The sequence below is a fragment of the Giraffa tippelskirchi genome, chromosome 6, assembly GCF_054371585.1.
Source record: "Giraffa tippelskirchi isolate mGirTip1 chromosome 6, T2T-mGirTip1v1.2.pri, whole genome shotgun sequence".
NCBI lineage: Eukaryota > Metazoa > Chordata > Mammalia > Artiodactyla > Giraffidae > Giraffa > Giraffa tippelskirchi.
This window is the reverse complement of record NC_137280.1, coordinates 157,995,713-158,021,866: the sequence shown is the minus strand read 5'-3', so window position 1 is coordinate 158,021,866 and position 26,154 is coordinate 157,995,713. Positions and strand designations below refer to the sequence as shown.

At 38.3% G+C, this 26,154-nt stretch overlaps 1 long non-coding RNA gene across 1 annotated transcript in view; it reads right to left on the bottom strand.

Moving 5' to 3' along the window:
• The window catches only part of LOC145511172 (uncharacterized), a 94,381-nt gene that overhangs the window by 42,260 nt on the left and 25,967 nt on the right, over positions 1 to 26,154 (bottom strand). Inside the window, exon 4 of the long non-coding RNA XR_014057587.1 lies at positions 7,216 to 7,322. This is a non-coding gene — a long non-coding RNA (uncharacterized LOC145511172). The remainder of the gene's footprint in view (positions 1 to 7,215; positions 7,323 to 26,154) is intronic.

The window sequence follows — 26,154 nt, the reverse complement described above, 5'->3', positions numbered from 1 at the left end:
AATAACAATAGTACTTACTTCATAGGTTTATGAGACTTCCCTGGTGGCTCAATTGATCAAAAATCTGCCTGCAGTGCAGGAGCCCTGGGTTTGATCCCTGGGTTGGGAAGATCCCCTGCAGATGGAAATGGTAACCCACTCCAGTATTCTTGCCTGGGAAATCCCACGGACAGAGAAGCCTGCCGGGCTACACTTCAAGGGGTCTCAAAAGTTGGACATCTCTTAGCGACTAAACCACCACCACCACACAGGTTTATGGTGAGTGTTAAATATATTACTATAGAAAAATCACTTAGAACTTTTCCTGTCATGTAGTAAATATTCAACAAGTGCTAGTTATTTTATTCTTACTATAACGATAGTGGATCTCAGTGGTTAAACACAGATTCTGGAGCCATACTGCCTAAATTTGAGTCCCTGTCCACCTTTTCTTAATAATAATACCCATGTCAAGGATTGTTGTGATCATAAATGAAGTATTAAATGTGAAGTGCTTAAAAGATTGCATAGTATGCAGGAAATGTTATCTATTATTATTAACTTTAGAATGACTCTTGGTAACTGCTTATGGTTGGATTCTTATTTCATTCAATCTAAGAATATCTGATTTACACTTATTTATTGTATATAACTGGAGAAGGCAATGGCAACCCACTCCAGTACTCTTGCTTGGAAAATCCCATGGACGGAGGAGCCTGGTAGGCTGCAGTCCATGGGGTCACTAAGAGTCGGACACGACTGAGCAACTTCACTTTCACTTTTTACTTTCATGCATTGGAGAAGGAAATGGCAACCCACTCCAGTGTTCTTGCCTGGAGAATCCCTGGGACGCGGGATCCTGGTGGGCTGTCATCCGTGGGGTCGCACAGAGTCAGACATGACTGAAGCAGCTTAGCAGCAGTAGCAGCAGCAGCATTGTATATAACATCATACCTATAAATATATTTTCTAGTTACCATGATTTTTAAAATTTGTTTCCCACTTTTCTCCTGCTCTTTCTACAAAATGGATGTTTGTATTATGATTTCTTTTTGTCAGCTTTAAAATAATTTAAATATATGCTAGATTTAATAAAATCTATAATTAATTTTTTTTTCCATTTTTCCCAGTAGGACCTTTGGATGTTTCTGATTATCCACTGTCTTCAATTAGCTTCCATGTTATTATTGCCTCTAAACCAGGAAATATACATTATATTATTTTTTAATAAATATATTAATTTATTTTTCAGTCATATATTCATGTTTCCCAATATTTTACTCATATTACTTCCTTTTGGTTTTGATTCCTAATGTTGTTGTTCAGTCGCCAAGTCCTGTCTGACTCACTCTTTGTGACACCATGGACTGCAACATGCCAGGCTTTCCTGTCCTTCACCATCTCCCAGAGTTTGCCCAAGTTCATGTCCATTGAATGAGTGATACCATCCAATCATCTCATCCTCTGTTACCCCCTTCTCCTTCTGCCTTCAATCTTTCCCAGCATCATGGTCTTTTCCAATGAGTCAGCTGCTCAGCTCAGGTGGTCAAAGTATTGGAGCTTCAGCTTCAGCATCAGTCCTTCCAATGAATACTCCGAGTTGATTTCCTTTAGAATTGACTGGTTTGATCTCCTTGCAGTCCAAGGGACTCTCAAGAGTCTTCTCCAACACCACAGTTCAAAAGCATCAATTCTTCAGCACTCTGCCTTCCTTATGGTCTAGCTCTCACATCCATACATGACTACTAGAAAGACCATAATCTTGGCTATATGGACATTTGTCAGCAAAATGGTATCTTTGATTTTTTAATACACTGTCTAGGTTTGTCATAGCTTTCCTGCCAAGGAGCAATCGTCTTCTAACTTCATGGCTGTAGTAACCAATGCTGCTGTTGCTAAATCGGTTCAGTCGTGTCTGACTCTGTGCGACCCCATAGACGGCAGCCCACCAGGCTCCCCCGTCCCTGGGGTTCTCCAGGCAAGAACACTGGAGTGTGTTGCCATTTCCTTCTCCAATGCATGAAAGTGAAAAGTGAAAGTGAAGTCGCTCAGTCGTGTCCGACTCTTAGCGACCCCATGGACTGCAGCCTACCAGGCTCCTCCATCCATGGGATTTTCCAGGCAAGAGTACTGGAGTGGGGTGCCATTGCCTTCTTGTAGTAACCAATAGCTCATAGTAATTAGTATCTAGAAATGGTAAATTCTCTCAGTTTTTAAGTAGGAAATAATTTTTTTTATTTTGCCCTCTTGAACGATAGTTTTAGATTAACAACTATTTTCTCTTGCTCTTTAAAGATATTCCATTGTCTTCTAGCATTTATTGTACTTGATGAGAAATCTATTCTCAGTCATTTGTACCTAATCTTTTTTCCTTCTAATTGCTTTTAAAATTTCCTCTTTATCTTTATGTTCTAAGTGTCATACACACACACACACACACACATACACACACATGCATTTCAGATTTATCTATTTTTTTATTATACCTGGGATTAATTGTAATTCCTTATTCTGAATATTCATGATTTACATATATTTTTGAAATTTTAAGCCATAATCTTTAAATATTACCTTCCTTTGGTTCCCTCTATTCTTTCCTTCTACAATTTCTGTGAGGTGTATGTTGAACTTCCTCAGTCTTTGCTCCATGCCTCTTAATCTCTTTTTTCATATTTTCAGTCTCTTTGACTGTCTGTGCTGTATTGTAAGTAATTTCCTCAGATCTATCTTCTAGTGAATGTATTCCCAATTTAGCAATATTGAACCAGCTATCAAACCACCTATTGAATTTTTAACTTAAGAGACTACTTTTCATTTCTAGAAGCTTAGTTTGGGTCTTTTTCAGTTTTAGCTGTTCATTTTTTCATAGTATGTTCTTTTATTATAATTTACATATTTTTAAATTTAATGTTTTAACCCAATTTTCTAATAGTCTCTTTAAGGTCATTTATTATCTCAAGGTCTTGGAATGCTATTGTTCCTAGATTAGCTCCGCCTACTTTCTCACATGGTAAATCATATACTGTATGACTTGTAATTTTTTATTGTACACTTATCTTCACCTGTGGTTATTTTTTAAGTAAGAGTTTCTGTGCCCTCAAGTTTGAAAGTGTCCAAATTCAATACTTTTGTGTTAGGTTCTGCTGGAAACCCTAAAGGTTTTATTGATCTTTAACTACTCTTAATCCTCATTTTTTTTCCTGTGGATTTCACAATAACATGTGAAGCCTAATTCAGTTTGCAAACCCATGTGTGGAGAAGAACTGCAGACATTATTCCCTATGGCACTTTTTTTTTTTTGCTTCCACTTTCCTATGTCTATGGGTAAAAATTGTACAAGTGTCCCAAAAGCTGGAGTTCCAGGATGCCAGTTTTACATGTAGAAAGTTCAGTTTCAATACCATACTTTAAATCAAAGCCACATGTTTTGATATTGTCTGAATATTAAGATCAGAGTCCTTAACAACAAGAGTTTATAATGAATCTCTTTCTAGCCTAACATAATGTCAACTAACATAGGTACATATCTGTCTTTAAGTTTCTTCTTCATTCATGGTGTCTGAGATTTTCTTTCTTACAGAGGTTAACCATATATTTTTAAATTCCTTTAAACATTTTATCCAGCAATCATGTATTTATAACTGGATGAGAAAATAGTTCTCATTAACTCAGTGTGCTGTGTAGGAAAACTGTGAAATGAAAATGTTCACCAAAATTAACGTTGCAAAATCAGTTTTATTATGTTGTATGCTATTCTTGATCATTGGAAATGGTTATCTGGAGCATTGGGCTGCCCACAATGTGAAACCAAATTTGGGAACATGGAAAAGAATGTTGTGGTCAATAGGTGGTATTTTCATGGGGGTTTGGAGTGGTAAGTACTATCATGCATGTCATACATTTACTCACAAGGGTCAAATAAATTTCTAAGTCTTTTACAGCATTAAGGTTCTTTGATACCATAGTATGAAAGTGAATCTTATAAGTCTTTGATTAATTTTTAAAAATCAGTGAAATATTCTTGATTTTGTTTTTAGTTAAAAATGTTGAGAGCACGCTGTGATTTTACTGTATAGTGTCTTCATCTTTACAAAGGTTACTCTGCTCCAATCTTTTTCTAATACAACCTACCAACACTAAAGTCATTTCAAAGGAACAAAAAACATTAAGATCTGAGCTTCCAAAAGCAAAATCCAAAGAATTCAAACATATGATCCATCTTTTATTCAAGGAATTATGCAATTCCCTCAAACACATTCCATAAGTAAAGCACCAAGACTTGGACTTTATGGCTTCTTCTGTGATTTTTAAATATGCCAACCTTTTTTGCCCTTAAAGGGAAAAAGTTTTTGTTTCCCTTAATTCATCAGACTCTAATGGTTTCCTCTAATACCTTTTACACAAATGTATTACTCAGAGCACTGTTGCAAGTGAATCAGAAGCAACTTCCTGTTTCTCTGTTCGTTTCTAAATGATTCTGTATAAAAGTACCAGGAAGAGGGGTGTGGCACAAAATATCCCATAAAGACTGATATCCTGCATTTCAAAGGGAGTAATAAAACAACTTTCCCCTTTTCCTTGTTTAAGATTTATTACCTGTATACCATCATCATGCATCATATAATATGTACCCATTGGACATTTGGAAAAATAGTTGGTATGGCAAACCTTTTTATCTAAAGAGTAATACTTGAATGTATTCTTAATGCCTCAATAGGAAAAGAGAAAAAAAATAGCTGAGAAAGTGGAAGAAGAGTTGGGAAATCTTTCTAGTGCTGTTTTCCAGGTTAGTAGAATAAAAAACAAATGTGTATATCTCTTTTTAGCAGTATTCTAGTTGGCTTCCTAGTGGCTCAGTGGTATGAACTGCCTGCAGTACAGGAGACTCAGGAAACATGGGTTTGATCCCTGGGTCAGAAAGATCCCCTAGAGGAGGTAATGGCAACCCACTCCAGTTTTCTTGCCTAGAAAATCCTATGAACAGAGGAGCCTGGCAAGCTATAGTCCATAGAGTCACAAAGAGTTGGATATCACTGAGCATACAGCTAACTTTTAGTTTCATATGGTTCAGATAAGATTAGTGATGTACTGATAAATGTAAACAACCTCTGTTGGTAGCTTTTACCAATTTTTGAGATTCTCTCCCCATGGTCAATTTTCAGATATCAGTTTGATGTCACTGAGCATGGTGTTTGGAAGAGACACATAAAAGCAGTTCTCATGAGCTGGTGAAGGCTGACTCCAGCACACACGTGAAGAGAATACCAGTCTTTAGAAGAAAGGAATCTTGTATATCCTATTAATGTCATGTGTAATGAAAATAAACTTTTTAAAAGATGGCTATTAAAACCTTAAACTTTCTATACCAGACTAGTATCAACTCTTAGCAATTTGTCGTGGCTCACAGGTTAAAGCTTCTGCCTGCAATGCGGGAGACCTGGGTTCGATCTCTTGGTGGGGAAAATCCCCTGGAGAAGGAAATGGCAACCCAGTCCAGTATTCTTGCCTGGAGAATCCCATGGACCGAGGAGCCTGGTGGGTTACAGTCTACGGGGTCGCAAAGAGTCAGACACCACTGAACGACTTCACTTTCACTTTCAGTGACAGAAACAGAAATTATTATATCAGTTCAGTTCAGTTCAGTTGCTCAGTCGTGTCTGTGCACGTCAGGCCTCCCCGTCCATCACCAACTCCCGGAGTCCACCCAAACCCATGTCCATTGAGTCGATGATGCCATCCAACCATCTTATCCTCCATCGTCCCCTTCTCCTCCTGCCCTCAATCTTTCCCAGCATCAGGGTCTTTTCCAATGAGTCAGCTCTTGGCATCAGGTGGCCAAAGTATTGGAGTTTCAGCTTCAACATCAGTCCTTCCAATGAACACCCAGGACTGATCTCCTTTAGGATGGACTGGTTGGATCTCCTGCCATAAGGGTGGTGTCATCTGCATATCTGAGGTCATCGATATTTCTCCCAGCAATCTTGATTCCAGCTTGTGCTTCCTCCAGCCCAGTGTTTCTCATGATGTACTCTGCATATAAGTTAAATAAGGAGGGTGACAATATGTAGCCTTGACTTACTCTTTTTCCTATGTGGAACCAGTCGTTTGTTCCATGTCCAGTTCTAACTGTTGTTTCCTCACCTGCATACAGGTTTCTCAAGAGGCAGGACAGGTGGTCTGGTATTCCCATCTCTTTCAGAATTTTCCACAGTTTATTGTGATCCACACAGTCAAAGGCTTTGGCATAGTCAATAAAGCAGAAGAAGATGTTTTTCTGGAACGCTCTTGCTTTTTCGATGATCCAGCGGATGTTGGCAATTTGATCTCTGTTTCCTCTGCCTTTTCTAAAACCAGCTTGAACATCTGGAAGTTCACGGTTCACATATGCTGAAGCCTGGCTTGGAGAATCTTAAGCATTACTTACTAGCATGTGAGATGAGTGCAATTGTGCGGTAGTTTGAGCATTCTTTGGCATTGCCTTTCTTTGGGATTGGAATGAAAACTGACCTTTTCCAGTCCTATGGCCACTGCTGAGTTTTCCAAATTTGCTGGCATATTGAGTGCAGCACTTTCACAGCATCATCTTTGAGGATTTGAAATAGCTCAACTGGAATTCCATCACCTCCAGTAGCTTTGTTCGTAGTGATGCTTCCTAAGGCCCACTTGACTTCACATTCCAGGATGTCTGGCTCTAGGTGAGTGATCACACCATCGTGATTATCTGGGTCGTGAAGATCTTTTTTGTACAGTTCTTCTGTGTATTCTTGCCACCTCTTCTTAATATCTTCTGCTTCTGTTAGGTCCATACCATTTCTGTCCCTTATTGAGCCCATCTTTGCATGAAATGTTCCCTTGGTATCTCTAATTTTCTTGAAGAGGTCTCTAGTCTTTCCCATTCTATTGTTTTCCTCTCTTTCTTTGCATTGATCACTGAGGAAGGCTTTCTTATCTCTGTTTGCTATTCTTTGGAACTCTGCATTGAAATGGGTATATCTTTCCTTTTCTCCTTTGCTTTTCACTTCCTGTCTTTTCACAGCTATTTGTAAGGCCTCCTCAGACAGCCATTTTGCTTTTTTGCATTTCTTTTTCTTTGGGATGGTCTTGATTCCTGTCTCCTGTACAATGTCATGAACCTCCATCCATAGTTCATTAGGCATTCTGTCTATCAGATCTAGTCCTTTAAATCTATTTCTCACTTCTACTATATAGTCATAAGGGATTTTGTTTAGGTCATACCTGAATGGTCTAGCGGTTTTCTCCACTTTCTTCAATTTCAGTCTGAATTTGGCAATAAGGAGTTCATGATCTGAGCCACAGTCAGCTCCCGGTCTTGTTTTTGCTCACTGTATATGGATGAGATTAAATGCATGAATATCCCCAAATACTATTAATTAGGTTTAAGTTTCTGTATTATATAAAATCGTTAAACATCAAACAAGTAACAAAAGAAAGAATATCATTTTTCTTGCAGTTGCTTCCATCCCTACCCACAGCACTAAAACTTACAGATAACCAACAGTTTGAAAAATAAAGATTTACATAATTGATAGTAAAAAAAAATCTGCATAAAGACTGAATCTTTTAGAATATTGACTCCATTGGCAGAAATTTGTGTATTTGATCTCATTTTTGCATGATATAATTTGTCCCAAGATTTCAAACAATAATTGTTGGTTAATTTTATTTATTCATTCATTCATTTAGCAATATTTTTTGAGGTACCATTATGTGCTAGTTGGTATTCAAGATACCAGTACCTGGAAGTGAACAAAACAAAGAAAAATCTCTACCCTCATGTCCCTTACATCTTGGGGAGGAACAGCAAGCAAGATGAATGAACAAAATGCATAATGTAATAAATGGGGATCATTGCTAAGGAAACAAAATAAGGAAGGGAAGTATTATAGATTTGATGTTAAAATTTAGATGGGTAGATAGAGAAATAGCTGTAATCATAAAGAGAAATTACCAAGGTCTTGACCTTTGGCTTGTCTCAGTCTATGAAGAACTCTACTGACCAACCCACGCACCCAAAGCTAATTCTGAAAAACGGCAAATTTCTAAAGCCCTTGAATAGGTATTTCTTTAGTCTGAAACTGCAGAAGAAAGAAAGCACATCTAATGATGCATTTAAGAGATAGAGCCTGTAAGGGGACATTCTATAATGAGATGGGAGAAGAGTTTTCTTTGTCTTCACTGAAAAAGGCCCAGGGAGGAGAAGGTCAACAGGAACAAAAGAGAGAAGAAAGCGTGTATTTCCCTTGGTTCCTTATTATTATTTTGCTAATTTAAATAATAAATGAGTTAAACATGTTGAAGATTTTATGTCAAGATTTTGAGATAATTAATTCAAAATTGCTCTTAAAAATTAGAACATATTGCCAGAAACTATGAATAGCATTCTCCATTTCCTGATTCATGAACAATTTCAGGGATTTCTAGCGTAACTACTACAGAGCATCTGGAAAGCAGAGGAAGGGTGTGAGTACACTAAAATAAGGAAATGGGTGGGAACTCTTGGGCAATATTTAGGTATAATGTAATTTTTATAACCTCTTTAAAGCCACTCCTTATACTTAAAAATCACTGAAGATTAAAAGTCATTAAATTTATGAAGTTTTACTCAACTCTAATTATACAGTATGCCATGAATGGGCAAAATAAAACACATATTTCAATGACTGTGAGTCCTATCTTTTAGTTTAGAACATGAGCCCTTTGGAATTATTTTTTCCCTGTTTGTAAATGCTGAGACGGGGGTGGGGTGGAGATTTGGCGAGATTCAATACAGGGCAAAGGGGATGAATTTGATCTTGGTAACTCAGGGCCTGGGAATTTAAGTGGACTTCAGAGTATGCCCTTGGGCACCTCACCTTTTATTTAAATAAATAGAAAATTGGCACATGAATGGTTCAGAAAGAGTTCGAGCTTGCCTCAGATGCAATCTATGGAGCAGGAGAATCCAATTTGATAACGACAATTTGAAAGAGCAAATTTTACCAAAACAACATACAGGGCCTTTTGCTCTCTAAAAAGAGTTCTTTTGGCAAAGTGCCTGCTTTCACATTAGCCTCCTGCTTATGCTGTTTTCTTTATACAATTTACATTTTATGCTTTTTTTTTCATTTCACAAGTTTAATTTAAAAGTGCCTCTACAGTATTATTTATGTTTTATTTTATTCTCATTATGGCAGTTTCTAAAATAAAATATACTAATGCTTGTTAGTTGTTTTTTTTTTTTTAATACTGTAAAATCCTGCGTACTGTGGTTGTGGTAATAGACAAGTGAAAAACACCACGAGGGGAAAAAATTGAGGATGCATAGAAATTTGGGAAGCTACACTGGTAATACATGTTTTTTATGGTAAAATATATCAACTGCCATTAAACTGTATGCTCCTCCTTCTCTGTCGCTTTAAAGAAGAGAAAAACCAATAATCCCTAAGATGCCACATTTCGTCAAACCAAAAAATTGCGGCAATTTTTCCTTATTACACTAATCACAGACATTCTCAATATTATTTTAATAAATAAGTAAGAAATCAATGGCTCCCTAACTGATGGAAACTCTTGGTGTGGTTGTATAAAGTTCATTACTGTTCAGGCATTTAATAAGCAAATATCCTCTCAGCAACTCCAAATGGCTTCAGTTCCTATTGAACACAATTCTCTTTTCAGACCATTGATGTGAAATGATTCTATTGATGCTAGCTATTGAGGAAAACCTTTAGTTGGAGGGAACTATGTCCAACATTTATCTCTATTGGTGGAATTTTTTCATTTTATTTATTCTTCTTTTATTTTTTTATGTGAGAAGGAAAAAACAAAGTCAGATCAAACACATCGACAGAACAAAGCGACAGAGTTCACACCAATGTACAGGGATGGGAAGATTCTACTCTCATTTGCTCTGAAAAGCCCCGATGCACTTTCCCATACCCAGGCGTTAACAGAGGAGGCCTTGGCTACTTCTGCACAATGCCGCAGATATGCATCTCTCACTTAACTTGCAGTCTCTGGCCATATCTCTGGAACTTCCTTTTTCTTCTTCATTCCAGTCTTCTTAATTTAAAAGTAGAAGATAAAGTTTAGAAATGAGCATGGGTGCCGTTGCTTCTTAGATTTGGAGGTGGAGTGGTCCTTCTCATCCTTGGTAGGTGAGTGTTTGATTAAGGGTCTGCCTTGAAATTGCTTGGACTGGCTGTTTTTATTCCAAGTTAAGTCATGATACCAGTTGAGTAAAGACACTCAGAAAAGCCCTTCTGAACCTTGCAGGGTTTCTCTTCTCTCTGGCGTTTGAAGTCAGTGCTTACTACGTATCTACCATCCACCGGTCCTTTAATCAGTGTCCAGCCTGTCTCAAGAGAATAGCCCCAGGATGGTGCCCCAGACCAGACTATGGGCAGCACCCCTTTGTCCCTCTCACACGGATGGGACATGATTCCACAGGATTAGCCAACAATTATATGCTCTGAACTGATCAATTCAGTCAATTTACTGTGCAAAGTAAATTGATCCTTCAGAACAAAGGCTTCTGTCAGCAGGGAGCTACCTGAGAAAGCAGCATGCCTGTGTAAACAGTTCTGTCCTTGTCCCAGTGTGTAGTGGCCCTGCGCCATATGGTGCCACTATGAACTTATTAGCTGACGGATTAACTGATCTCCGCATTTGGGATCCCCAGTTTCCAGCTGTGAGAATGATTGATGGGCTAACTACTGCTCCAGTCTTGGAAGTTATTTCCTCCATTTAACAGAGTCAAGAAGACAGAAAATTGCCCCCTTTGTAAATGCTAATCTCACCACTCCTTCGAACACCCAACATAGCAATTTATTCAAGGCAAAGTCTTAAAATTGGTATAGTGCACATCAAATGCATACTAATTAGCAATTTCTTTTGAAGGCTCCATCACTTATTAAGGGTCTCCTTTTCCATATGTTCATCATGCCCCACTTCACCCTTTAATTACAAAACAGCACTTTCAACTAATTGTGAGAAGGTATAGTGTGCCCGGAATCTGTATTAAACACTATACCTTCTGAGGCCTAATTTAGGGTCACATGGAAGGCAGACAGATAAGCAGGCAAAAAAGCTCACAACTGTCGTCTGCAATTTTAGGCATATTTGGGCGTTGATCAGGAGGAGCATTTTATCTAAGATGGCAGCTATGACACTCATCAGTGGGCAGTACAACAAGCACTAGGGAGAAAGAATGGAATTAATCTTAGGTTAATAATTGGGATCTTTTCTAGTTTGAAAGAAACTCACATAAACCCAACAGATATGTGATAATATGATTTGCAACTTAGCAATTTCTTCACCTACAAAGGGACTACACGATTTTATAAAGCTAATAATTTGTTACTAGATTAAATGCCTAGTCATTTAAATATATATATACCATAATTGCTCTATAGAAAGGGGAATTTTGCAGAATACATCTGAACGATGCTTAAACACTTCCTCTCTTGTGAAATGTTGGCATTTCAGAAACTTCAAACCACCCAGGGAACTCTAACCTTGATCCCAATGATACGCCTGCCACTTACAGTCTGTTATTGTCCGTCTTGCTGCATTACGGAATGATAAAGAACTAGTCTGCTCTTTCTCTAGCTCTTTATATCCACAGAATTTTCTACACAATTTAGTGAAAGTTCCTCCTCATGGTGCTAGCACTCATAGAAAGAATTGGTGGGAGTTTAGAATTCAGGCTGCAAAATGAGGACTGAACCAAAGAAAGCTTTGAGTTCAGGGTGGAGAAAGAGTGGGTAAGTCACACTTCTTAAAGTTCGTTCTTGGAATTGAAGACCTTTAGAGTTGTCCCCTTGCAAAAAAGTTCCGCAAAATTCTAATAAATCTTACTTCCCCAAGTAATAGTGGAACCCTATCAATACTCCAAGGAACAGTCAGATCCGTCATTTTCAAGTGAGGTAGTTTTTGAAACCATTCCTAAATTTGCAGCCTAGGGATGGAAGAGATGGAAAGAATGTGAATGGCAAAATAGGTCCAGACTCTATTTCGTTCTCTAAAAAAATAGCTGCAAGGAATCTTGAGCAGCCTTGTTGTTGTTTGCTGTCTTTAGCCAAATATCCTAGTTAAACCTAAGTTGCTTCTCTTCACAGTGATTGTGAACACATTAATCCTCAAGCTCTCGAATTCACCTTGTTTCAGGTTGTACTAAGGTGCGTTCCAACCAAAGTTTATCCAGGATTTGGATCCTGGTTTTTTAGCTGTGTAATCTTGGGCAGATTTTGACCTTTCTGAGTCTCAGCTTCCTCATCTGAGACTCCTAGGGGGAGTCACACCTCACCCCAAAGGTGTGGGGTAAATGTGTTGTGCTGACGTGTGAGCACGCAGGTGTGTCACGGAACAGAGAAGAAAGTTAAAATGCTCCTTTTCTTTTCTTTTCCTTCCTTTCATTCACTGATCACTTTGGCAATCGCATTTCACAATTCTCAGTTCTACACTCACCACTTAGGTTCCTTCTGTGCAAAAAGAACTTGGTGAAGTTAAGAGCATAAAAAATTGTCATTAAAATGGAAGGAAAATGAAAAAATATCATATTATCTTCTTTAAAGCAATACAAAATAGACTAAATATTAATGTAGTGTGGAGTCAATCATTTATTTTAAAATGGCTTTCTGAAATTCGATTGCTCTTTCTTTTAAGAAACAGTTGAATTTCTATATTGAAATTGTGATGTGTGCAAAGGGAACAATTCATACGAATATTGGAATTCGAAAGACGATCACCATATTCATGAAAATTTGGTGTCAAACAAACCTGAAGAAGTCATCTATATAAACTTGGCAAATAATTGTCAGGTAAGAATGATCTCAGCTTTTCTTTTTGTGTGTGTGGGGACACTTTTATGGGTCTAACAGTCTTCAGTTTATATTGAATTGTATTTGTATAGACAGCCAAATAGACTCCCCAAATATCTCCAAATCCACTAGAAAGTCACTTGATTTTAGCTTTGAGGAACTGACCATAATGCATGCTTTTATTATAGAAGGCTTTATGATATTTAAAAAGTCAGATTGGATATATTTTGGGGTATTAAGGTTGTAAGCGAAAGTCTGTACTTTGAAATAAAATATGCAAATCTTGTTTCTGATTATCTATGCTAATTGAGAGGTTTACCTGAAAATAGTGTGTGGCAGATAAATGATTTATATTTGCCTGGAAAATAGAGTCTATTTTTTTTCCATCAGATTTATCTTTTTCTCTCTGCTTTCTCCTTCCCTGGTTAGTCAGTACTCTTAGACAAATATCATGGAGTCTAATTTCTACCACTGTATCAGATTACTCAAGGATGGTCATATGTTTAATAATAATAAAAGTGACACCAGATTTCAAAAAATTGCTCCTCATATTTGCTGTCGAGTTTTTCCTCCCACAGAAGAAACCATGAATGATTCAGTGTCAGGTTAAAAACACTCCACCCCCAAGCGTTAGAAGAATTTTATCCTTGGAAAACCTCTCCCCCACATTTCACCTTGGTAAATTTTGAATTGCTAGTGACTTCAGAATAAGACCCTAATTTACACACCTGTATATATCTGAGTCTTTTAAAAATAGTGTTATTCAATAAATGTGGATGGACATAGAAGATAGTCATGGTCTTTGAAAAGCATGGCTATTTGTACTGTTAAATAGGTATGAGGGTGTCAAAAAGCATCTGTAATATATACCAACCTTGTACATTAGTCAGAACTAGATATTCTGGTTTTCAAATTGTGACTCTCAGGGCACGGAGGCCACCGCTCTCACTTCTTCTCACCTTCTCCAAACTTCTATCCCACAAATATGGGGTTGCAGAGCCTCACTGATTCTATGTGGACTTCTTCACAACATTTTCATCTGATCCTCTGTCACTACACTTATGGGTGTACGTGTGCGGGGGGGGTGGTGGCCGGTGTGAGTGAATAGGGAGATAATTGGATGAGGAGTCCTTCTCTCCAAAGATTAACTGAACTTGGGAATTTTGTTGATGAGTGTGCATTGGTTCATTTGCTATTTATAGAATGCAATACCAGCTTTGAGATCAGCTTGTTTTTCCTTAGGAGTTCACAAAAGTACACTTTGGATTTCTTAGTTTTATCAGTTCAAGCGTTGCTACTGGATGTTGTTTGCCTTCATGCACTAGTAATATTCCCATGGTTAAAAGTGGTATTTTATAAGTGATATGTACAGCCATGGCATAAAATATAGAGTATCCAAGTCAACATCAGAGATTTTCTAATGTTAAAAATCCATGCAAGTTTACATATTGAAGTTTTTCTTGAAAGAAGAGAATCGGTTTAAGTGTTACTTTGCATTTCCTAAAAACACATTAAGTCATCCTGGGGAAAGGAAAGCAGATGATGGCCATAGAAGAATTAAGTGTTGATTTCATGTCTGTCATAATGTGAATAACATGCAGATACATGACCAGCAGTTGACCAACAGTACAGTTCTTTCTTAGCCACAAATATGGAAATGCTTTACAAAGCCAGGTCACAGGCACTATGACACTCAGCATTGTTTTCATAACAGAAGATAAATGGTACTTGTACACAAATCAGAAATGTATCTCAATTTATCAATAAGTGCATTATCAGTGAAAAAGAGTACAAACAGAATGAGACATTTGTCATGATATTCCAGCATTTAAAATTTAGCGGAAAATTTGGAAATTTACTTCTAAAATTTCTAAAAATGAATATAAAATTGCCTAAGAAAATGATTTGTTATATTAGAAATATACTAGAAACTATTCTGATGCTAGGGAGTGGACCCAAACCAGTATTTCTACCTAGACATTTTACAGGTATTTTTGACTTCTCTTTTGAAAGAACGTGGCACTTTTTCTCCCCTTTCAAATATTTGTTATGACAGTAATCCCCATTCAAATGAATAGAGATATTTTTCATTCACTTGGATCAAAACCAGTATTGAAACATTTTTAGACTAACTCTTTTGCACATCTCTTTTAGACTAGAGATTGAGGAAAGAAGCATGAAAATTGTATACTTTTATTTTTTATTCATAACTGTCTTGAAAGACTTCAAATACTTTTTTTTTTCTTTTTCACATAATGGCAGCTGGACTAACAGCCCATATGTCAAGTTAAAATCTGAAGCAATTTGAAATGACTGAGATTTTAAACCTCAAAAATTACTGTATATAATGGAAACTCAGACATAATAGTTCATGATGGAAATTCAGTCACCATAGTCAGGTGGATGGTGATGTTGCAATAAGGAAATGTAATTAAATTGTCCGTATCAGAAAGAGTTGACTAATCATTCATAAGGAGGCTTATGTGCTTTCATTTTTAAGTCAATTCTTTCCTTAATCATTCTTAGATATTTTATTCCCAGCTATAACTTTATGCTGATCAACCTTGTTTCTGATTTCTCTTAATTTACTAATGCTGTAAAGATGTTGCATCTTTTCCAAGCTCCCTTATAACCGACTTTCAAATCAATTTAGGCGTCTCAAAAGCATTTCTAAAATACCAGATGCTCTGTCAGCTGCACAGAACAATGCACTAATAATTATATTTCTCTTTCTAACAGCAGATCAAAGTCAGAGATGAGGTGACATACACCTAAGATATTCAAACTCTAGCTTGAAGGTCAATTGGATCTGCCTACATATGTTGCTGATTTTGTAACATGAAAGCCAGCTAAAAAGAACAGATCCATGAAATGCGTGTATTCCGTATTCTTAACTTCAGTCCTATCCAAATGTTTACAGAATAGTTTGAAGAGATTTGCGTTTTCTTGTTATCAGTCTTATTAAAGCTTGGCAAACTTTTAATAACAAGTCTATCAACAACCCATCAGGGATTTGATTTTAGTCTTAGAGGGCTTGAAATTTGTGTTTATTGAACAATTTTTAATTGGAGGCACCAAGACCTTTCCTGATGGGTTGCCCATGTTGCCTCATGGAAATGTGGCATGCATGCTTTGCTTGAAAAGGCAATGGCAGCCGGGCAAAATTAATACTGTGTACACCGAGAAGGGGGCAGGCAGACAGGCAAATGGCAAGATTCCCCTCCACAGAGCTTTAATGTGGGTACTTTAAGCCATCCAGAAAAAGTGAATGCAACTAATCACTGCCTTGCACTTGTGTTAGGTTTCCATGGTTTAACTGAAAACATTGGAACAGGGAGACAGGTGCCATTCACAAGCCAGAGTACATCAGCTAAACCAGAACTGTGGGTCAGATTCACGTCTGCCAGCTACATAACACGTTGAAAACTGCACTTTAGGAAAAAGAGAGAAAAATAACATGGCAGCGGTTTCTCCTCTAGTCAATTCTGCACGTTAGTGCCAGATTAAATTTATCATGTTAGACAAATGTCAAAACCTTCAAGGATTTCCCTCTGCTCTAAGAGTGAAATACCAACGCCTACGTTTGTGTTTCAGTGCCCCTCTACTCCACATGTTCAGTTCTGCATGGGGGTTGGGGTTCTGAAGCCAGGCTATCTGAACTCAAATTCCAGCTCTGTCACTTACCAACCTGTGCCACTCAAAAAGTTTCCTTAGCCTCTATTGTGCCTCTTTTCTCTTCTCTCAAATGGAGACTAAAGTTGTGTCTGTATCATGTGGTTGTTATGAAGATTAAGTGAGCTGTTATGTAAAAGTTCTTCAAACCATGCCTAGCACCCTGGAGAAGGGAATGGCAACCCACTCCAGTATTCTGCCTGGAGAATCCCATGGACAGAGGAGCCTGGAGGGCTACAGTCCATGGGGTCGCAAGAGTCAGACACGACTTAGTGACTAAACTACCATTACCACCCCACGGACTGCAGCACACCAGGCCTCCGTGTCCATCACCAACTCCCGGAATTTACTCAAACTCATGTCCATTGAGTCGGTGATGTCATCCAACCATCTCATCCTCTGTTGTCCTCTTCTCCTCCTGCCTCAATTTTTCCCAGCATCAGGTTCTTTTCAAATGAGTCAGCTCTTCACAGCAGGTGGCCAAAGTATTGGAGTTTCAGCTTCAACATCAGTCCTTCCAGTGAACACCCAGGACTGATCTCCTTTACGATGGACTGGTTGGATCTCCTTGCAGTCCAAGGGACTCTCAGGAGTCATCTCCAATACCACAGCTCAAAAGCATCAATTCTTCGGTGCTCAGCTTTCTTTACAGTCCAACTCTCACATCCATACATAACTACTGGAGAAACCATAGCCTTGACTAGACAGAGCTTTGTTGGCAAAGTAATGTCTCTGCTTTTTATATGCTGTCTAGGTTGATCATAACTTTCCTTCCAAGTAGTAAGTGTCTTTTAATTTCATGGCTGCAGTCACCATCTGCAGTGATTTTGGAGCCCCAAAAAATAAAGTCAGCCACTGTTTCCCCATCTATTTGCCATGAAGCAATGGGACCAGATGCCATGATCTTCGTTTTCTGAATGTTGAGTTTTAAGCCAACTTTTTTACTCTCCTCTTTCACTTTCATCAAGAGGCTCTTTAGTTCTTCACTTTCTGCCATAAGGGTGGTGTCATCTGCATATCTGAGGTTATTGATATTTCTCCTGGCAATCTTGATTCCATCTTGTGCTTCATCCAGCCCAGCGTTTCTCATGATGTACTCTGCATATAAGTTAAATAAGCAGGGTGACAATATACAGCCTTGACTTACTCCTTTTCCTATTTGGAACCAGTCTGTTGTTCCATGTCTAGCTCTAACTGTTGCTTCCTGACCTGCATGCGGATTTCTCACGAGGCAGGTCAGGTGGTCTGGTATTCCCATGAAAGTGAAAGTGAAAGTGAAGTCGCTCAGTCGTGTCCGACTCTTTGCGACCCCATGGACTGTAGCCTACCAGGCTCCTCCGTCCATGGGATTCTCCAGACAAGAATACTGGAGTGGGTTGCCATTTCCTTCTCCAGGGAATCTTCCCAACCCAGGGAACGAACCCGGGTCTCCCACATCAGAGGCAGACGCTTAACCTCTGAGCCACCAGGGAAGCTCTGTATAAATGTTTAAGTAAGTAAAAGTTGTCTGACTGTATTACAATGAGGTTATGTTTCTTCCTGTCTCTGACTCTCTCCTCATGGTCTTATGCCCACTTGAAATTCTTAATGAGGTCAGAAATGGAAGTAGTCAAGAACCAGCAAGCTAAGTAGCATGGAAGTCACTAGGTCAGGGATTAGGTGGTCCTTTTAGAATGGTCTGCTCAGAAGTCCCCCAGCCCTTCAGCCTCTACACAGTTGCTTACCTGATTCTCCTTCATTGGTGTGCCTTTTCTTCCCTCTTTACTCAAAACCTACTTGCTTTCTTTCCTCTGAAGCTGATCCTAGAGTGCTCAATTGTTGTTGTTTAGTCACTCAGGTGTATTCGACTCTTTTGTGACCCCATGGACTGCAGCATGCCAGGCTTCCTTGTCCTTCACCACCTCCCAGAGCTTGCTCAAACTCATGTCCATTGAGTCAGTGATGCCATCCAACCGTCTTATCCTCTGTTGTCCCCTTCTCCTCCTGCCTTCAATCTTTCCCAGCATCAGGGTCTTTTCTAATGAGTTGGCTCTTTGCATCAGGTAGCCACAGTATCGGAGCTTCAGCGTCAGTCCTTTCGATGTATATTCAGGATTGATTTCCTTTAGGACTGACTGATTTGATCTCATTGCAGTCCAAGGGACTCTCAAGAGTCTTCTCTAACACCACCGCTGAAAGGCAATAATTCTTTGGTGCTCAGCCTTCTTTATGTTCCAACTCTCACATCCATACATGACTACTGGAAAAACCATAGCTTTGACTAGATGGACCTTTGTTGGCAAAGTAATATCTCTGTTTTTTAACATGTTGTCTAGGTTGGTTTCTTCCAAGTAGCAAGCATCTTTTAATTTCTGGCTGCAGTCACCATCTGCATTGATTTTGGAACCCAAGAAAATAAAGTTGGTCACTATTTCCATTGTTTCCCCACCTATCTGCCATGAAGTGATGGGACCAGATGCCATGATCTTTGTTTTTGAATGTTGAGTTTTAAGCCAACTTTTTCACTTTCCTCTTTCACTTTTCTCAAGAGGCTCTTTAGTTCCTCTTCACTTTCTACCATAATGGTGGTATCATCTGCATATCTGAGGTTATTGATGTTTCTCCCAGCAATCTTTATTCCAGCTTGTGTTTCATCCAGCCTGGCATTTCACATGATGTACTCTGCATAATTTAAATAAGTAGGGTGACAATATACAGCCTTGTCATACTCCTTTCTCGATTTGGAACCAGTTTGTTGTTCCATGTCCAGTTGTATCGCTTCTTGACCTGCATTCTATTAAATCGCTTTTAATAAAATCAGCTGACGTCTTTTCTTTCAGTCCTCTCCACGAAACTAGTAACTCAAAACACAAAACATGGTAACTCAAAAGAAAAAGTGTAAGAATAAAGCAGTACAATACCTAAAGCTATCAGGGGATAAGAAACAAAAACTGTCACTGCTGAAGCCAAGGTATATTTTCATGGGCTAAAATGAAAAGGATGGTCCTTCCTCTGAATCATTTTCCAATTTCCTTCACAAATTCAAAATGCATTTATAAGTAGGAAACTTGACACAAAGAATCCCACAATGAATTAAAGTAGAATTAGTGCCAGACCGTCTCTGTTTGGTTTCTGACTAGTGCACCTTCTATGTACCACACCCTGGATTATCTTGTTATCTGCAGTCTATCCCTGCCTTTTGGTGCTACCTGTCCCATTTCTTCAGCTGGGTCGGCATTGTACTCAATGCTCAGAGCTAGACAAAATAACTACTTGTCAAATTAATGGATGAATACCTTCTCTGTCTTAATATCTGCTCCCTCCCTCAGTACACTTCAGATTAACTGTTGCTTTTAGAACCATATATTCATCAATGTCACTCTCATGTTGGAAAAGCTTCATTAGTTTTCAGTTATTTACACCAGTGGTTCCCAGTCCTGACTTCACATTAGAATTACCTGGGGAGTTTTTAGAGCAACCTATGCCCAGCCTCACTCATTGGAAAAGACCCTGATGCTGGGATAGACTGAAGGCGAGAGGAGAAGAGGGTGGCAGAGGATGAGATGGTTAGAAAGCACCACTGATTCAAAGGACATGAACTTGAGTAAATTCTCAGAGATGGTGGAGGACAGGGAAGCCTGGTGTGCTGCAGTCCGTGGGGTCACAAAGAGTTGGACATAACTTAGCAACTGAGCAACAACATGCCCGGCCTCACCCAGACCAAATGCAACAGATTTTACAAGAAAGGTGCAAGCTTTTAGGGGTGATAATCAAAGAATTTGGCAAGTGACAGGACAGAACACCAACCAAATCACAGCTGCTTTGCTAACTGATCAGCATGTACACTGGTTGCAAAAAGACAGACTGGCCCTAAATACCAGCTAATTACCATCTCTGCCAGCGTCCATATTTTTCTTTCATGATCTCAAATAAGTCAGTGTAATAAATCACTGATGTGCAGAATAAACTTGACATTCCTGACTCTGGAAATCAAGGCTCTTTATAATATAGCCAAATCTCCTTTTAGGACATTACTGCCTCTACCCTTTGTATTAAAAATCTGCTTTAGTTGTATGTTTATATCCACTAAACATACTATACACATTGATGTTTTCTTGATTTTATATATCAAGTGGGCTGTCTATGATAGAGGACAACTTTGCCTTACTTCATTTTAGTGGGTGATAGAACGAAATAATGTAGATTATTAACACTGTCAACCAATCACATAGCAATTTACAGTTTTTGTAAACTTTTTAGGACATTGATGCTTGTTTACCAATGATGGCATTTAGTACCAATGAACAATGAAAATTATAATAGTGGAATTAAGGGGATCAAAACTGTGGTTTTTGAGTCTTGTCTATAGAAATAGAAAGTTGCTGAGGGAAAGAGAATGGATATATTTGTCTATTTAACACTATATTCCTTGTCTTTTAAAAAATATCTATCTTAGGAATTTCTAACTTTTCTTTCATGAAGTTATATCTCATTCTGTTACATAATATGTGAATATGTCAATCAAAAAATGACCAAAGTGGGTTGAAAGGAATAATCTCCAAGAATAATGGAAAGTAATTTCCTTATTCCTACTTCATGGAGTTCTTTCCCCTCCTGATATTTCTGGTGTCATTGTTCATTCACTCAGTTGTGTCCAACTTTGTGACCCCAGGACCTGCAGCATGCCGGATTTCCCTATCCTTCACTATTTCTGAGAGTTTGCTCAAACTCATGTCCGTTGAGTTGATTCTACAACAAAAAATGCTAAAAGTAAAGGATATGATTTAGGAACCAATAAAGTTTTATTTGATATATGTTTGCATCATTCACGGGAGGACTCAGGACACATAAAGGGCATGGATATAGGGATGACTAACCACTGTCAGCTGGACTAGGGCCACAGGAGCCATATTCCCATGTTTAAGCAAGACAAAATTGTAGATCACTGGATTATACCATACCTAGTATCAAAGAACTGTTTCAGGCTATATATGTGTCCTAAGTATTTCTGAAAATTCAGAGGCCCATTAAATGGATACAGTTATTTTATGGTGTTTTACAACAACCTGGAGTGGAGTTTTCAACAAACTCCTAAAAGAATGTTAAATTAACTCTGTTGAGTGAGTTACTCAGAGACAAATATTTGACTCTAAAGGACTCTTTGAAGCTCTCCCTTTTCATATTGCGTCCAGAGTCTTTTGGTAGTCATTTGTATTTATGATGTTATTGTAAATTTGGGGGATCTAGTCCAAGAGTTTCCAAAACACAGAGCTGCAACTATGTAGGCAGACTAATGGTCCCTCTGTAAATCTGTTATGTTACATGGCAAAAAGGACTTTGCAGACTTGATTAAAGAAAGAAGGGAAAAAAGGACATAGATGGTTAGATGTCCCTGCATTATATGGATGGGACCAATCCAATTACATAAATCCTTAAAAGCAGAGAATCTCTCTTGGCTATGGTTATAGATAGAGATGTAAGGATGGAAACAGGGTCAGAAAGATGCTACATTGATGGCTTTTAAGATGGAGAAAGGGGACCATGAGCCAAGGAATTCAAGGCCTTAAGAAGCTAAAAAAGAGAAGGAAACAGACTTTACCCTGGAGTCTACACAGGAAAATGCAGCATTACCCACAAAATTAATTTGAGCCTGTGAGAACTATGACAGACTTCTGATCTACGGAACAGAAAGATAATAAATTTGTGTTTGTTTAAACTTATGGTAATTTTTATGGCAGCTATAGAAAATGAATACAGGAGATTGCATGGCCATTTTTCTTAAATGGGAAGTAGGGGGGGATTCAAAAAATATAGACTCCTCTCAAAGCATTTACTAAGAAATACTTGGCAAGGAGACTTGATGCTACTATTTTTGTTTTCGAAACTTCCTAATTATTCTGTAATGTAATTGCAATATCCATTCATTTATTAGGTTGGCAATTACATAATTTTCTTTTTAAAAAAGAACTTCATTGAAATAAAATTCACAGATGATTCACACATGTACAATTCATTGTTTCTTAGTGTAGTCACACAGTTGTGCAATCATCATGACAATCTAATTTTAGAACATGTTTGATCTCCTGAAAGAAATCCCATATCCATTAGCAGTCAACCCTCATCCTTCACCCTCAGTCTTAAACAATAGCTAGCCTACTTATGTCTCTATAAATTTGCCTATTCTGGACATTTCATATAAATGGAACTCTTATAATATGTGGCCTTTTGTATCTGGCTTCTTTGATGTATCATGTTTTTAAGGTTCAATCATGTTGCAGCAAGTATCAGTACTTCATTCTATTTATTGCTCAGTAATATTCCATTGTATAACTATACCATATTTTGTTTGTTCATTCAACAGTTGATGAAAACTTAGGTTGTTTCCACTTTTTAGTTATTATGAATAATTCTGCTATGAACACCTGTGTACAAGTTTTTGTACAGAGATATTTTCATTTCTTTGGGATACACAGCTAAGAGTGGAATTGCTAGGTCATATGATAAATCTATTTAATGTGTTGAGGAACTGTTAATTGTTTCCCAAAGTGACTGAATGATTTTGCATCTCCACTATTACTAATGTGCAAGGATTCCAATTTCTCTGTACCCTCATCAGAACTTGCTACTGTCTCAGTTTTTAATCATAGCCATTCTAGTGGAGATGAAGTGATATTTCATTGTGGTTTTAATTTATATTTCCCCAGTAATTAATGATGTTGAGCATCTTTTTAGGTGCTTATTGACCATTTGCAAATCTTATTTGGAAATGGTCAATGTCTATTCACATCCTTTGCATTTTTCAACTGAGTTCTCTCTCTTTTTTTTTCAATTTAGACTTTTTTCTTTTAGAGCAATATTAAGTTCATAGCAATATTGAAGGGACTGTACAGAGGGTCACCCTACTCTGCCCCTTCCACATATGCATAGCTTCCCCCATTGTCAACACTTCCCACCAGAGTGGTACCTTTGTTATAACTGATGAAACTACAGCGACACATTATAATCACCTGAAGTCCACAGTTTATATTGTTATTCAGTCTTGATGTACATTCTGTGGGTTTGGACAAATGTGTAATGACATGTATCTCTCATTATGGCCTCATACAGAATAGTTTCACTGCCCTAAACATCCTCTGCACTCCACTTATTCATCCCAATCTCTTTCCTCTCCCTTGGTAATCACTGATCTTTTTACTATCTTGATAGCTTTGTCTTTTCCAGAAAGTCATATAGTTGGACTCATACAGAAGGTAGCATATTCTGATTGGCTTCTTTTCACTTAGTACTGTCATGTCTTTTCAAGGCTTGATAGCTTACTTCTTTTTAGCACTGAAAAATCTTCCATTGTCTGCAAGTACCACAACATATTTATCCATTCACCCACTGAAGGACATATTTGTTGCTTCTAAGTTTTGACAATTGGAGCTGCTGTAAACATCTGTGTGGAGGGTTTTGTGTAGGCATAAGTTTTCAACTCTTTGGGGTAAGTACCAAGGAGCACAATTGCTGGATCTTATGGTAAGAGTATGTTTAGTTTCCTAAGAACCTAACAAACTGACTTCAAAAGAGGCTGAACCATTTTGCATTCTCACTAGCAATGAATGAGAGTTGCTGTTGTTGTACAACTCGGTCACCTCCACATCACATTATGGATGCTCAGGTCAGAGGAAGCCAGTGAAATGTTAGTGGAAGTCTCTTTGGTGAGAGGTTTCTGTCTTCTCCTCTGCTCTCCATTTGCTCCTCTCCTCTCTTTCTGCTTGGTACATACTTATCGCACTTGGAATTTACAGCAACTGCTTGCAATCGTGAATTGACCAGCACAAAAACAACGTGCTAAGCTTGGCAGAGCCAGACAGAGACAACTTGGAATCTGTTGGTAGTGTTAACTAAATGTGAAGTAGCTACCCCAGTTACACTAACTTTGAACTTCTTTTTATTTAAGAGAAGTAAAAGTGTTATTTGCTCAGTCCCATCTTACTCTTTGCTATCCCATGGACTGTAACCCACCAGGCTCCTCTGTCCATGGGATTCTCCAGGAAAGAATACTGGAGTGGGTTGCCAATCCCTTATCCATGGGATCTTCCCGACCCAGGGATCAAACCCATGTCTCCTGCATTGCACGCAGATTCTTTACTGTCTGAACCACCAGGGAAGGCTAAGAAAAGTAAACCTTCATTTATTAAAGTCTTAATAGTCTGACTTTCTGTTTATGAAAGAAAGCATTCCTGACTGATTTAGAAGAGCATGCCAACAAGCAAAGATATTCTTCACTCTCTTTGATTTGAATGCTGACAATAAGTTTTATTAAACATATACTGCAATTAAATTCAATTCTACATTTACTAAATATTGTAGAACCAAGAATTTTGAGGGTTAGATCAGGACTTAGTCTAGACCCACTTACTGAGTCAGAGTATAAATTTGTCAGACCCAGTTTGGTATGCAAAATCTAGGAATGTAAAGAAAAGTGTGGTGTATCTCTCTAGGACAGCATATATTACCTAAAAGAATACAGAAGAAGGAAGGTCAAAGATAAAACAAGTATTTATTGAATCTTTGAATTAGGTAGAGAATAAAGTTAACTCATTTTACTCATAACAATTTATAAATGTTTTTACCTCATTTTAAATGGGTGGAAATTGAGGCTCAGAGAAGTTGAGATGTCTACCTAAATTCACAGAGTTAAACAAAACTAGAATGGGATTAGCATCCATGTTACTTTTGTGCACAGCCCATGATTAATTCTACCATCCTAAACTGTCTTGGAAATGCAGAAGTCGGTTTGTGTGTGCATGCTAAGTTGCTTCAGTTGTGTCCAAGTCTTTTCAACCCTATAGACTATAGCCTGCCAGGCTCCTCTATCCATGGGATTCTCCAGGCAAGAAGACTGGAGTGGGTTGCCATGCCCTCCTCCAGGGGATCTTCCCAACCCAGGGATTGAACCCATGTCTCTTATGTCTCCTGAATTGGCAGGCAGGTTCTTTACCACTAGTGCCACCAGGGAATCTCTCAGAAGCCAGTAGTTAATACCAAAAAAGTTTGTCAGTAGAAAGTATGGCTGTAGCTACCAGAATGGTGGTGTTGGATAAGGTGCAAGGCTCAGAGAAAGAAACTGGCAAGGTGGAGGCATATACTCATTCCCAGGGACCATCTTCCTAAGCAGATTATAAGGAAAGGGACTTGGACACAGAGGCCAAGCAGAAAAACAGCCCATAATATACTAGGCCCAGCTCTCTAGACAAGAAATTCAATTCATATCAATCAATATTTTGATCACCAGCTAGGTGTTCTGCACCATTCTTCACTCTAGGAATATCGTAATATACAAGTCACTCTCTGTGCCTTTGAGGAGTTCATAGTCTAACAGGCCACAGGAGAGTTGGCAGGCAGTTGCAATGCTGTGTAATATCTCTTTGGAAAAGGTAAATGTACACGTAGGGTGTTATAGGAGAACATAGGTTATCTAAGTCACTTTCCAGTCCCTAGAGAAGGGAATGGCAAACCACTTCAGTATTCTTGCCTTGAGAACCCCGTGAAAAGTAAGAAAAGGCAAAAAGATATGACACTGAAAGATGAACTCCCTAGGTCGGTAGGTGCCCAATATGCTACTGGAGAAGAGTGGAGAAACAACTCCAGAAAGAACGAAGAGACAGAGCCAAAGCGAAAACAATGCCCAGTTGTGGATGTGACTGGTGAAGGAAGT